Source organism: Colossoma macropomum, unplaced genomic scaffold (genome assembly GCF_904425465.1).
Source record: "Colossoma macropomum unplaced genomic scaffold, Colossoma_macropomum, whole genome shotgun sequence".
Classification (NCBI taxonomy): Eukaryota; Metazoa; Chordata; class Actinopteri; order Characiformes; family Serrasalmidae; genus Colossoma; species Colossoma macropomum.
Window position 1 is genome coordinate 22,211,559 of NW_023494787.1, and position 16,292 is coordinate 22,227,850.

Here is a 16,292-nt window from a genome sequence, read left to right on the forward strand (position 1 = left end):
GATTTAGTGTGTAAAGTATGTGCTGTGTGGGAAGGCGTGTTTTCCAGTTACACTAGAATAACTCAGCCACAGCAGCCTGGAATGATTAGGTTTCTTGACTGATCTTAACTTCTCGATTGCAGTACTCTTTATATGAAACATAGTCCAGTAGACTTCTCTCTTCCTTCTCTCTCCTTTTCTGTCTTCCTCCCAGGTTGACAGATTAATTTATTCAGTTCCCACAGCTCTCACAGGGTTTACCTGCTAAACCACAAGACACTGAGGTGTGAGGAAACGCTGCCAAGTTACATACACAAACATCTCACCAGCAACCACCGTTCTTCCTATCTGCATACATCAGCTCACTTCATATTTACTCTAATAATCATCACATATCCACTAACACTGGAAAGTTCATTCAAACATTTGTAGTCAATGTTGTGAATAATATCAAACCAACCAGGATGCAGATAAATGTATAAAATGTTTATAATATGCAGCTCATGTGCACCTTCAAAGGTTTAAAGTATACGTAAAAGAATGTAAAAAAGAAAGAAAAAGACATTTTCTGTTTCCTGAGTGATGAACAGAGCTGTACATTGTTGATTTAAAAAGACAGAGAAAGCTTCATAACCTCAGAATGAAGTTAAAATGTCCAGAATAACTCATATTTTAAAAGTAGTGATCAAACCTCAAGACTGACAAGCTTAACAAAAAATACTGTAAATAAGTAAATGCAGTATATTATTTGTAATTAAATAGTTTTTTTTACATACTGGAAATATTGATTAAAACATCTAAAACTCTCTTTTGGTAGGAACAAAACCTTGTATCTCCAAAATGATAACTTTACAGGAGAAGGAAAAAACATATTTTACTTTCAATGTAAGTCAATGAAACCAAACTTTTTTCCAAGTAATTCTGGGCCATTTCTTAAAATTTACAAACAATGTAAAGGGCAACAGGCATTTTCAAGTTATCTCAGAAACTGAAAAACAGCAAACATGGAGATATGAGGTTTTGTTCCAACAGCAGCGATATGTAAGCCTGCATTGTATATGTTCTACTGGATATAAAAAACAGTAAAAACTGCTAATAGAACCTGTGATTCCAAACTTTTTGAATAATCCAAAACACGGGCAACTTACTTTTGAATGTTTCATAAGGAGAAACACACATAGGAAAAAGGCTCTTCTCTGACCTAGTTTTGTAGAGTACAGCTATGTTGCAGAGCTGCACAGTTTCAGAGCTATGAGTGTTACACAGAGAACCAGCATGGACAACACTGGGAAACGATACATGAACAACAGAAAGCAAGTACATGAAAACAATGGTGTTGTCGTGGAAATGTAATATCCACTAACATAGAAAAGTTCTCACTGCATCCTAAATCTAAGCAGAGTGACTTCACTGCGATTGGTCCTGTGTAAATATGCAAAATACTTTGCAGTAAAATCTACTATTTTAAGAAAATAATCTTTAATATTCTAATTTTGTTCAAGAAATACATTATTTTGCAGTGAAGATATAATTACTTTAGAAGGAGGTTTTCCTACCCTCTTAAAAAACATGGTTCTTCAAAGGTTCTTTAGTGAAGGGAGTGGCTTTGTTTCTAACTGTGAGTGGAGAAATGTTTCTTCACATTGAGAATGTGTTTATGGCTCTATATAGAACCTTTTTGAAAATAGTTCAATATAGCACCAAAAAGAGTTCCGTATTGAAATAATCTTTATATTGTCACAACAGCACAAACCTTTTTGGTACTATATAAATATTATATATATATTTTTTTTTTTGGTGCTTTATAGAACCTTTATTTAAATTGGTTCTGTACAGAAATCACTACAGCATCAATCTGAGGAACCCCTTCATGATGCAAAGAACCCTTTAATCATGCAAAGGGTTCCTTTAGTGTTCATGCTTCTATACAGAACCCTAAAAAGGACCATCATTTTAAGTGTGAATATAGAACTCACAGTTCTTAATAGAACCATTCCCTTTACTAAAGAACCCTTGAAGAGCCATCTTTTTAAGAGTAGAAAACAGATTTGTTCTTTTGCATATAGTCCGGTCTAAAATATATTGTATAAGAATTTTTTCAGATGTACTGTCCATGACCAGACCCCTCTGCCATGTTAAAAGGGGGTCCTATGACATAATAAAAGGAATCATGTTTTGTACCTGATATGTTGAGCTGCAGTTCTTTCCTGTATTTTTGGGTTGTTATAAATAATCCTTTAAAAGTAGAAACAATGTTCTTAAAGTAGATTTAGCCTTTAACTCTATTTACTGTTTCAGACACAACTAAAGCTGTAGGGGGTTCTTCTACATATCTCATAGTTCAGCTCTGAATTGGGAACACTGCGAACACGAGGCACCTCGCTGAGTTTTATTTTTGGGAAAGCAGTACTTAGTGCAGCATTTGTTTTCTATAAAGAAGAGAGGCAGTCATTAACTAAGCACAACTACCGGCTACAATGTTTATCCAGCTCTGTGTCCTCTTATTTCAGACAGTGCACGCCCCATCTCTCCACAAAGATCTGTCTCCAGAAACTATTGTAAAAATGAGTGCCACATCTCGTGAGATTTGGCTCGTGGTGTACATTATGAAAGGATATTAGCAGTTTTGCTCAATTTATTCGCTAATTAAAGAAAAAGAACATGTAGAAGACGCTGAAGATGCTGGTCTGCTTTTTTTCTCCTTTATGAAGGGGTTGGCCAAGAGCGCTGTTTTATCTGGACAGTATCCTAAAACATTTGGACTGCAGTCCCAAAGCAAAGATTCAGACTAGCTGTAGAGAAGGGAAGGGAGGAGAAGTTGGAGGAGCACAAAGCCTGAGAGAGAAAAAATCTGGGGAGAATGAGAGCTCTCACATGTTGCTGGTCACTTGAAGTAAACCATTTTCTTGAAAGAGACCAAGTGGTCAGTTCCAGTCAGCTCAACCGAACCCCAGGTCTCTGCAAGTCCGAGCAAGACTTGACTGCACCAGGTTCTGCTTGCTGCATTAACATAGGCTCATGGCACTGGCTCATACCATGGAAAGAGTGACAGAGCAGACAGGTGGCAGAAAAGAGAGGAATCTGCAGACCTCACATTACAGACACACGTCTTTCATGAAGCCTTTGAAAATGCCTAGTGTCTTACAGTTAAACACAAATTAAATAAAAAATTTTGTTGGCATCAAAAAGGAGATGGTTAGATTCTAGATTGTCAGGGCTCTGAAGCAGGAGTTTGGCTTAATTTACAAAACCTTCCCTTCCCCCCAAGTCTAGTCAATCTAGAAAGATATCATTACTGCCTGAAGTGTGCTTCCGTAAAGGAAGCAAGCCATGAAGTTAAACTGCATATCAAAATCAGCACAGACTTGCCACAGACCATGTTGAGTTGATAAGTAACAGACAAAAAAAGCAGTGGAAGATGCTAAAGTATGTTGCAGAGCTAATGCTGCCTTCAAGTTCTGTAGGCAGCGCCGGCACTACCAAATAAACAGCATAAGCAGTAGGGTCCTGCACCTACCAGGGTGCCCCCCAACAACTTCTGGGTACCTTTATGTTGTCTAAGATGCCGGAGTGAGGGGGGAAAAAGCTAGTTAGTTATGTCTCAAAAACAAACATATGCATCTGGAACAGAAACACAAAAGTCTTTTTTTTGTGGTGTTAACATTATTTAATTTGTTTTGGCTTGAAATTTCACAACAAGGAATAGTTGGTCTGGAGATTGTCTAATGAAACAAAACCTAACAAACACAGAAGCAACCAATTCAGTTTACAACAGTGGTTGACAACTTTCTCAGTAAATCCAGGTTTAGATATTCAGGGTGTGATTAATCCTAAAAAGCATGACATTTATGATGAACAGCCAATCGCATGAAACCTGAAAATGAGCTGCCATAGAAAGAAAAAGAATTATGCTTCCTAAATCTGTAGAAAGTTGAGCATTTGTAACAGTAAACACTGGAGTGGTTAGATTGAACTAAGCTCAAAGTTATCTGGCTTAGCAAGTAATTCTGCATCGTGAGACAGACCCCTGGATCGAGAAGAAGACTGGGAAGATTATCTGCAATTTAAATTGTAACCTATTAGAACCCCAAAAATCAGCACAAATTAGCCAGTTCGAAATTTACATCATTTAACCAGATTTTGGTGGTCATTATTATTAATTTTATTCCATAATTTTATAGTACAACTAGCAACATGGGGGGTTCCCAAAAAAAAACCCTCTTGGGGTCCCTAGTGTGCTACAGCAGGCCCTGCCAGTAGGAATTATTGTATTTATGAGATAAGCACACATGAACACCACTACAATGCTGCATTTACTAGTAGGAAAGTTTGATTTTTCAATGAGTCCCAAGTTTCCAAGTTAGGGGCGTGTCATCAAAAAGCAGTTGTGAGCACTGATAATTGTGTTGTAAACTGGTTGTATTTCAGTTTTTCAGCAGCCACACATGAACACTGCAGGCGAAAACCATCCACACACAAAATAGAAATATAAGCACATTACGTGATGCTTCTCTCTGGATAATCTCATGAGCCTCCTCTGCTTTTCATTTTGTTGCAGTAACACAAAATTAACATACTTCATTTCGTGACAGAAAAATACAAGTTAAAAAAGCATTATTCCCAGCACATCTATCTTGTTTCTGACTAAAACACACTTCAGCAGAAATTGCATTGTATCTACAGGTAGCATTTATTTGATACATTTGAAGATAGCAGCATCCATCCTATAGCCTGTACAGTGCCTTTTATACATAACAGTGTGTTTTGCAATGTCAAAAACCACATAAGCAAATATATTTCAGATTATTCAACAACTCTACATGATTTCAGGTTAGTATGTGATGATTTATAAAGCTAAATGTTTTTAAAATGTTAAACTGGTAACTATAAACTATAGTAGCTACATTAGCATCATAGTCAGAGGTGGACATGGGCCAGTACATAACAGAAAGAACATGTTGGAGCAAAAGTAGGGACAAAACATCTAAGGATGGAAAGTGGGGGCAGACATGTAAGGAATTGTTTATGCAGGTAAAAACCACCTACTAGTTCTAAAGGAAAGTCATGGTGCTGCAGGGTCCGCCCAGCCTGTCTCCATGGTAGCAGCAGTCCGTCAGCTCGCTGTGTTTGTTAGGTACAGTAAAAGCAGCTAAGCTTCACAATGGATAATAAAAGCGATTTTTTGTTTTCTTAATTCCTTAAACAGTGGCAGAATCCTGTGAATAAATAGATCTACTGTAAGTAATCAGCATTATTTGATGATTCACGTGTTTATTGTTGAAAGTATCAGTGAGTGAGCTTGTTTTAAAACATCCATGATACATTAGTAGTTTAACGTTGGCAGAGAGGAAGACCCGGAGCCATTTTCTGTCAGGAAAATCTCTTTATTGATACAACAGGCAGAGTGGGGAACTAAACTCATAAGAGGGTGGGAAATAAGGGACAGGTCATCCAAAGGCAAACATAACAACGGTAAAACACCTCCAACACGCTAATTAGCTGAAAAGGACACTATTTGCTACAACCAGAATGTTCACACATCTCCATTTTAAAACAACATCTAACAAATTAAATTTAACTAAACAAAGACAGAGGCACACGGCATCCTGGGAGTCCTCTACTTGCTATATTTTCACAATACATGATATGCGTCCCAATATTTAATTTTGACAACAACAATGATTTTTATTTACTGCTTTACAAACTGCACTGCACTAAATCCAATTAAACAAGTCTAATTATGCTCACTTTGTAATGAAACATGCAGTTGTTCTGTGTTCTTTAAGTACTGACAATATCCATGATATGCTCAGAAAAGCATATCTAAGCATATCTAAGTAGATTACGTCATGTACGAACAGGCTAGTTTAGTATTTTTGCTGCAGTAGGAGTTTGACAAGAGTTTGACATTTTGTCTGGCCTCCTCTAGTCTTTCTTATTGTAAACTTGTTCAGATTTCTCCATGTAAGGTAGCAACATTGTGGTATTTTCAATGAAAGTCTGAGATGTTCAAACGCACCTATACCATTTATGACCCAGTTCAATTATGTTGTTTTTCAGAATATTCAAAAAACTTATTGTTTCCTTTTTGACACTTGCCACTATTTTTACTAGACTTGTCTGCTCTCCATCGAAAGTATATAAGATCTATTTCAGACAAATAATTTTACAGCCTGAGGTTTCAGTGGCAGCAGTGTGAATTCCTAAAATTTATTAAATCAAAGTAATTTTGATTGTAATGCCTCTAATGAAAAGGTTTGTTTGCAAGTCAAAATTGATGTTGCTGGCAAAATGCATATTTTGAGTGCTTTTGTTCTTTCAGCTTTAACAAAAAGAAAGAGAGGAGAAGAGTAGAGGTGTGCAGAGGATAAGGAGAGGAAGACGAGGGCCTGAGGACAGAAGAGTAAAAGGTAGGAGAACAGAACAGTAGGAGAATGTGTTTTTAAAAGCTGAATATGTATACAAATAAGTATCAACAAGCCTGTCATTAATATAATTAAGGGAAAAAAGTGGCTGTCATGATAGAAAAGGGTCAGAGACTCCTGAGTTGTTACTGTTGTAATATAAAATTAAACTTATATAGTGCAGAAATACTTCAGACACCAAAGACGTTCTGGCTGATTGGCTACTTTTGGGAAAGGGGTAAAGACAATAAATGCTAAAAAAATGAACAGCATCAGAAGTAGACATAGACATTTGTCTACAGCAACTGAACACCATGAAGTGAATGACTGTAAAGAAAAGAATCCTCTTGCATTCCATGCTGAGAGTGTTGGCAGGGTGAGCAGGAGGATGATGAGCTCCACACAAAGGTTCATCCTCTTGCAGTGTCTGGTCTTTTCCAAAAGTCATTTACCTACAGCTTGGTTCTTGGGTCTTCAGAGACCAAGCACTACATAAATTTAACATGGAGAGTTACAGCAAAAACAACTACCAAGTTACATGTGGTTAAATTCAGAGATGCCCATATTATGATGCTGAATTAACAAAAAAAATCTCCTCATATAATGCAGGCCTAAAGGTATGGTTGCAAATTGCTCACAGAATAAAATTGTGGACAACTGAGTGAATTTCCACCTGTGCCATTTGTAGATACTGGTGTGTAGCCTGAAGACAGAAGATTATGGCTTTAGCACAGGCTCAGGTTGAGTTTAAAGGCAGCCAGCCATCAAATTGCTAGTAAAGAGGAGATTTGTTAGGCTGGTGGTAGCCTCATTGCAAACAGGTGACAGACACAGTGCATTCTTCTTCTTCTAGTAACTCTGAGGGTGCTGCAGTCAAATGAAGTCAATAACTTGGCCACTTAAAATCAAGTCACAACAAGGCAGGAACAGTAATGGAAACAGAGTGTACTTTTGCAATATAAAAGCAATATGTTTCCAATGTGTTTCATGCTTTCACCGCAGTGTCTATCAGACAGGTCGAATGTACTATACATAACTAAATCTGAACATATCTGAATATTTAGTAAATAAATAGGTCTTTGCACCATCCACTGCAGTAAGAAGCTAACTCCATTCCTTCTTCTGAAATGATTCTAATGTAGAAGAGAAGAAGTTTGCTCTCTGTGACTTCAACAGTCGATACAACTATAAAAGAGAAGAAGACTAGAACGATTTCTATATAACTTGATCAAAATGCTTTCTGTATTATTTCTGTTACTGATGCTTAACGAAAATAAAAACATTCAATTATACTATCTAGTTTTTAGTTGACTTTTGTAAGATTCTTATATCATCTTCTCTATAAACTATAGACCTGCACAAAAATATTTGGTGTATTACCCTTGTGTGGAAGTTCTCTGAACTTTTACAAGGTTCTTCCTACTCAAACATACAGCTGAAAAGTTAATCATTGGAATGTCGAAATTATAGTTTGTGCTCAGTTTTTAAATCGCAAAAGCTGCAATTTTAATTATAGCCTACAAGTTTTAAGGAGGCATTTTTACCTAATAACACGGAGCTGAACTGCCCATAGATGAGTTAGAAAAGGGGTCAGCAACCCAAATGTTAAGAAGAGCCATTTGTCCTTTCAGCAAAAATCAAACCACCTTGAGAGCCACAACATTTTATGTCCATTTTACCATCTTGGCTGTCTCAGTATGTGCTCATGTGCTAGTATAGGCTAAAAATATAAAATAAACAAAAACGCAGACTTACTTTGCTCTGCTTTAAGCTTTAGCTCAGCTACAGCCACTTTTCTCGCATCTCCAGCAGGAAACTTTTCCTCAAAAGTGGAATAGCCACTTGTAAAATGTCTCCCAGTGTTCACCTTTTTACAAGGCTGAATTCAGCTTCAAATTCACAGCTTCTTGTTCAAATTTTCCCATTCCACCTTAAATGGTTCCTGGGGTGCCAGAATGTGACTGCTGCACCATTTAAGGTGGAGAATTCAAAGAAGAAGCTGGTGAATGAGAAGTTGACTACAGCCTCGTGACTTGAAGTGGACACACTGGTAAATGTAGTTTTTAATTCACAATAATAATCCATTGAAAGGTTCTTTAGAACCAAAAGTGTTTTTTTGGAGTGATGGTTGGCATCACTCCAAAAAAAATCCTTTATTGGTACCTTTAATTTTAAAGAGTGCACATTAAACACAGCAAAATATTTTAAGCATGCCCCACACACGGCCCATTTGCTGTGTCTGGCTGTAAAGTCTCTCCTGCTGTTTACATCAGGGGTCAGCTCTGAGAGCTGTGGGGGTGGAGTAGGGGTGGGGGTCAGAGAGCTGAGCGAAAAGAGTGCCAAGGATGGTCTGGAGTTCAACTCACAGGCTGTAAAAAGTTCTAGTTTGCAAAATGCTTCTTGTGTAGAAGAGCCCTCAAACTGAGTCTAAAGGCACCCAAATGTTTGGAGGAAGGCAGCAAAACTTGTCTGAAATGTTAAACTGTATGAAGAAATGGAACTCTGCATTCGCAACCACCAGTGTGGAATGTGAAGCAGAGAGCGCCAGGCAATAACAGTTTCCATACTGGAAAAATGAAACAGGCCGGACACTCCTTCAATCAGAGCGAGCCAGTGAGAATCTTCTGCAAACCTACTTTCCTCAGTCTGAGATAAATCAGGTGGGAGGAGCAGGGGTCTCTGGTTTCTCTGACTGACATTAATATTCCTGTTTAATATTTTCTTCCTTTTTATTTTAGTTCGCAAAGAGAAGGGAGGAGCTATCATTTTAACAGACTGTTGAGGCAGCCAATAAGCTGAGGGATGCAAGTCACACTGCTTCCCACACTCCTGGACGCTGCTTCACAAAAGGCATGTAATTTGATGTGTTTACAGAGAGGTATAGATTTGCCTGCTGAAGCTGGCAAGAAAGGATATAATAAGCCACATCCTGTTCTTTAAACATTTTTACACTTCTTTGTCTTTGCATTGAGTCTAGACTATGGAGTTTTTAGTTTGCAGCTCACACTTAACAAACAAAACTACAGACAAAGCAGAGTTTTTGGTGCTGTTCTACTCACAGGCTTTTAGTGAGTTTCCCAGATGTGTAATGATATATTGCAGCGAATCTGACGAGAGAGAGAGAGAGAGAGAGAGAGAGAGAGAGAGAGAGAGAGAAAGAGAGAGAGAGTTCCAGACAGCTGGACTCACTTAAACTATTCCTCATGTGTGCTGCTCTATGGAAAAGATTTCGGCATTCAGCTTCACACAGAGAGTCTTTAACCATTTAACAACACATCCTATGCTAAGTTATTCCTCTGTCTGGGCATCAGCTTTTAACATAACAATACTTCAAAAATCAATTCAGTTTCAATCAGTTTCAAGATAAAATATATACTGTTGGGATGTAACGGAAAACAGGTATTAAGAATACATATTTAAAATACAGAAGTATCTGTAGTCAGTCCAAGTTACATTTTGTAAAGGCAGTATTCAAAATATAGTTACATTTTACAATTTTATGAGAGTGCTTTTAGAAAACTCAACCACTAAACAACAATAAATCTTCAAAAGAACCACCATCAATGCTTATTTATTAACTACATTAAAATCAGCACATGGCACGTAGCATGAACTCTTTGATGATCTCTAAAAAGGACCTCAATTAATGGCTTCTTTACAAACACTGAAGTTTCTGCTAAAGCCTGAGTAGACTGATAAATCAATGTGGTAAGTGTTAATAAACTCATGTAATAATCTTTTCAGTAGTGGACAGTAATGAGTGATAAGTTTAGCACTGGCATTGTACTGGACTCCTGCTCTGTGGGAGCAGCAGTGGACTGAAGCAGGTGATGACAGAAAAGAGAGAACTTATTTTGGTGACACTTCATTTTGAGAGGTCCTTTTAAGATAAAACAAACACTCAATGGACTCCCAGTAACATGTCAAAAACATATGAGGGTTAGGATTAGGTTTTGGGTTGAGTTTAAGGTTATGGTTAGGATCAGGGCCAGGGTTAGGGTTGGGTTTTGGGTAAGGTTGGGTAAGGTTAGGTTTTACATAACATATTAACATATTAATACATCTACTTAATGTAAGTAATGTATCAACAGAACATCTACAAGATATTTACTTCAATGTATTCAGATGCTTCACTACTGCTACTTCACTGATATGTTGTTGATGTGTTACTGATAATCTGTTAACAGTTTATTAATCACCTACAAAGGACCACTCCAAATAGTGTTACCCTTATTTTAAATGATAAGCAAATTTTCCATGAACTAAGTTAACTGAAGATTTAAATGAAGAAAACTGTCAACCAGTAACTGTGAGCAACAGTGTGAATTAAGTCAACAAAACAGCAGTTTTTCCATGTGCTTTATGGATATGTATTGTAAATGTATTCTAAATGCATTCTGAATACATTACTTATTTAGAAATATTTAACAGAATACACTACTGAGTACATTTAGGACAGTGTATTCAGTATTCAGCCGTCACTACTTTTTCAGTGTATAAGCTGAACTCACTTAGGTGCTGTAGCGGCCATAGTCAGTTAGCTGAACTGACAGCTGGGTCATTCCATGCCAGCTCAACTGGCGGGTCAAATAATGGATTTTCATTAAAATTCAATAAAAACATACCATTTAATTCAAGAACTCATGCAAATTTTTAAAACTCTGTTGCATAAAATATACATTAAAGATTAGATTCTAAAGAGGAAAGATTCCACGTTCTGACATTTAAAAGTACTCTTTAAATGAAACAGTTGTGTAATATATGAATTATATGGACTAAAACAAATTGATTTAAGGTTAAATATTATTCCTAGTATCATATTTATACCCAGTTAATATTTCAGTTAAACACAATATTTCAGATGTGATTTAGAACCTTTGATGTGAGAATTATGCAATGATGTAGAGGTTTTTGCTTGATATTTTCTTTGGAAATTCCTGAAATGACCTGCTAGGCCCTGAGGACTGACCCAACTGCAAACTGTCTACTTTGCACAACACTGCTTGGGAGGAATTTTAGCTTTGCATTTCTATAAGGTTCACCGCTAATATAAAATAGATATAACATAAAAGTGGCCTGTGTTACACAGGTACAGTGAGTGGAAGCAAACATTCTGACACTTTTGTTTTTGTTATTTAATATATGTTTAGTGAATTTACAGGCATTTGACTTTGCACTTATGAATATGAACAATAAAAGTATGTATTCATAAGCATGAATAAACATGTAAAACCAAATTAATAAGGGGAAATGATTCAGAAACCACAAATGAATAACATTAGTAGTAACATTGTTGCAAAGTTGTCATTGGCAATTACAGCTTTGAAACATCAGTAAGACGTTATCAGCTTTCTGCAGCAGAGTGATTTAATTTTGGCCCATCCCAAAGGTTACAAGGGCCCCTCTGTTGGACAATGAATTTGCAATAGGATTAAGGTTAGGAGATTGGCTAGGCCATGCAAGCATCTTTTAGAAGCTTTTTCAAAAAGTTATTTTGGCTCTATGTGTGGGGCTATGAGATCAAATTCTCCTGTAATTTGTCCCAATGCATCACTCCATTAATGTTTCCCTCAACTTCATGCTATGTTCAAGTACCGTTTGCAGAGAAGCAGCCTCATATTATGATGCTCCCACCTGCATTCTTAACTGTGGGATTATATGCACAACCAGACCAGAGTGTTGTTCCAAAACAGTTCTGTCCTGTGCCAATTTTAGACACAGATCTCTATTCCTTTTTAGCCCAGCTGAAAGATTAATCATTGAAATTTTGTGGAATGTAGGAACATTAAACTTGTAGTGCAGTTTATTGCTTATTGTTCTCTGTGTAACTGTTGTTCTTCCTGCTTTCTTTTGATGTCCAGAGAAGCCATGAGGTAGCTGTAATTTTCTGGATTGTTATCTTGAGATAACAAGTTAACTATATTGTGATCTCCAGAAAACATAAGTTGATTATCTTGTGATTCCAAGAAAACAAAGTTGGTATCTTGAGAAAACAAGTTAACTGATGTCAAGCTAGCAATCCAGAAAATTATAACAACAGCTCATGGCCTCTCCGGACATCTGTAGCTTTCAGGTCATCCTGCAACTTCTTTCAAGTGACTGCTGGTTTCTCTCTTACCTTCCTTATCATTAGTCTGAGAGAAACCTTTAATGACGCACCTTTCCAGAGATAGTTAGTTGTGATTCCATGAATTTTCCAATTGCACAATATCAGAGCAGTTTACTGACAAGTTTGCTTAAGGTATTTGCAATGGCAAATATTAAGGTATTTAATAATGTCGTCCCTAAGAAGTTTAGGATGCTCCTTCACCATGAAACTATGAAACTATGAAACTAAGGCAGTGACTTTTATAAAGACACCTGATGCAATTTGCAGAATTAATATGTAGAATTTACACATACAGTGTCTGAATCTGTTTTGTTTTTAAACATATCTTTATTTATGCTTATAAACACATGCCTTTGTAAATTTGAAGTGGATATATGTGGACTGGAATTATATTAAATAATATTTAATATGTCTTAATACTTGTGTCCCCTCACCGTATAAGATTTCCTTTGATAAGATTCCTGTGATCTAATAAGCACAAGGTTAGAAAGGTGAGGGACAGTGACAGCATCTACAGTAGCCCTTGTTAAAACACAGAACTTAAATTCCTTATTTATTCATGACCACTGTATGATCAGAAAGGTTCCTTTTGCTGGGCAAATCCAAGCTGCTCCTAAATGGTATTATATGCTAGATCCTTGCTCTAAAACCACGGGCAGAGCTATCTACCAATTTGACTTACTCTGTACTCCGGTGACATTGTGTGGGGATATTTTTGTGCTTTTTATTATGCGTTTGCTGACCAGACTGTGAGTCATGTGGACGGTGAAGAAAACTAACTATGTGTTAGGCTGAGCCATGGGTGGCTCCTAGCTCAATTTTTTCCCTTTTTTTGTGATGAAAATGCCCTTCTAACTGCTCTCTCAGACAGATCATGCATGTTTTTTGGAAGACCATCTTGGACTGAAATCAATAAGAACGAGTAATGATTATGTATAATTGACTAGAAAAGCTTTGACTAGTTGTTCCTGTGTCATGCCCCTCATTTGGGTCTCAGATTTCCAGGTTCGCTCATACTTGTTGACTGATTTTTATATGTCCCAGCCCCTTCCCCCATCCTCAGGGTAGAAGCTCTGAAAAGCCCCACCCACTCACTTTTGCAGGGTTCTCAAACATGAAATGGCCGGCAGATGTACTGGTTCCTTACACACTGCTGGGAGTTGGGTCATTTAAAGTATATGAAGAAAATGGCTCTTTTTTTAAAATGCATGCTGTTTTTACTAGTTTTACTGATAGTTTCCTGTGTTCCAAACATAGACCGGGGAGGGAACGTCAGTGGTCATCACATTCTTGCATGTTTTCAGGCCTGTTTTCCTTCAGGGACAAAATCCTTTTGAGCAACTGACTGATACCTGTTGAGTGCCATGTTCCACACTAACATACATTACTCTAGAACAGCAATAGGACATTTCATTTGCAGCACAACTCAAGTAAAAATCAAGTATTTTCAGTGGAACGCTAGTTCTGCATACAGACAGATTTACCTTGGACTTTTCTGTTACAGCTTTTCTCCTTCTCTTTCTTTTTCATATGGAAAGTTCATCACCACAGAGCCCAGAGTAAGGAAAAAAGGATATCTGGCTGGAGCATAGCCTGTAATTTACAAACCTCAGTCTGCTCTCTCCCTCTATTTCTCTCTCTGTCTTTCTGTGTGCGTGTGTGTGTGTGTGTGTGCTCACCTCAGTCAGTGAAATGAGTTGTTCATTATGGGAGTGGGCGCTCCTCCTCTGTAATGACCCTCTCTGTACTGTTGCTGTCTTTCACACATTACAACCTATAGAATCCTGCAGTGATGCTGCACCCACCTCCCCGACCCTGTGATCATCTATATCCTCATCAGCCCACCTTTAAGGCCTGAGGAAATCAAACTGAATCTGAGCTGCCTTTATAAATGTGACACATAGTATGAATGTATTTATAAACACATATAAAATGAAGGATGTATTCATTTGTAAATGAATCTCTTTTCTTCTGGAAGTGAATTCTGGTGTTTGTTACTTATTGAAGAGGCAATTCTTCATATAAAAATCAAATCACTGAATAATGCTAGGCAAAGCTAAACTTCTGTCATCTACAATATACACTAAATTTTGTCGTTATACAGTTATATATAATTATTGTGATATAGAATGCAGTCATACAGTCCTAAGCAGAATTCAGAGACAATCCTTATTCTGTTAATCTTCAGAATACACAGAAGCCTCAATAACTAAATATAATATCATCATTTTCAGTATTAAGTGTATCCACCTTTTTTCAGTTTCTCAAAGAAATGTGTAGGAATATTTTTCCACACCTCCAAAGTTCTGTCTTAGAAGTTGGTTGCATTTTCTGCTTTTCGCAATCCTGGTATCCAAAACACATTCAATGATATTGGGGTCTGGACTCTGGGGTGGTCAGTCCATTGTGCTGAGAATACCAGCAGCTTCTTTGTCTCATTTGCACATTTTCTTCTTCTTTATTAGTCTGTTTGTCTCTTTGGTTGGAGATGGACAGAAACACCTGCACATTTTTCAGATCAAGCAAGAGTGGAGCTTGATTTTCTCCTCTCTCTCAAAGATGAATGCTTTAGGTACTGTTTATCTGATAGTGGCAGTTTTGGTGGTCTAGCATGTCTTGCACGGTTGCTAGGAGTCCTATTTTTCTATAGCTTTAAATACATTTTTGAAGTCTAGTTTTGGAAAATCTTCTTTTCTCACTTATTTTTCTTTGACTTCCTCATTCCTTATGCAACTGCATTATCGAATATATTATCTCCTCAATAATGTCTCCGAAAAATGTATAACTTGTACTCAACAGTTATATTGAATGGTAATTATGGAAGTGTGGTCTCTGACTTTTGCACACTCCTATATGTTTTCTTAGCATTAACACACCTGGCTGTGTTAATTACCTGATCAGTTGAGCCTCTGCTCTCTACACTCACAGCAAGAAGGAGCATAGTATAGTTAGCTCCACATAGTTCAGTAAAGATGCCTTGCTTGGGTGTGTCTCCTGCATCCCCTGTGTGGACAGGAGTTTACACCATTCGCCCAAGGATAAGCACTAATTCTACCAGCCTGGGAGGTCTGCTGGAAGCAGCTATAGCTTTTCTGTGTGCTGAGCAGTACTGGTGTCTCAGCACTTCCAACCTCTGGAGGATTTATACCTGGAAGTCATACTGAAGAAATAAGTTTGATAACCAAAGCTAAGGTCAAACTTGAAGGCAATTTTCTTTAATATGCAAGCTGTAGTGTTATTAATTGACATAGCTTATCGTGTATCATCACTGACCTAAGAAACCTCTCACCCGCATACAAGAGGTGCTATTTATGCTGTAAAACAGAACACTGTAGGGCTCATAACGTCAAACTTTATATTGCTACATATATATAGCTCTCTCTATATGTATAGAGTATATAGCTTACATAATATTCCAGATAAACATTCACAAAATACTTTCTTGTCTCCTTATCACCATATTTAAGATTCAGATCTTCACCTTATTAAGTATCTCACCTTATTTTAATGTCTCACCAAGGAACAAGTCATTAAGTTTATGCTCAGTACACTACAAAAACTGATGATTTCCTTGAGTTAAGCTGTACATACATACATACATCATCTAAACCGCTTATCCTTCTTGGTCGCAGTGGGGTGCTGGAGCCTATCCCAGCTGTCATTGGGTGGAAGGCAGGATACACCCTGGACAGGTCGCCAGTCCATCGCAGGGCAGACAGACATACACATACATTCACACACACACACACACACTCACACACTCACACCCAGGGGCAATTTAGCACGTCCAATCAGCCTGA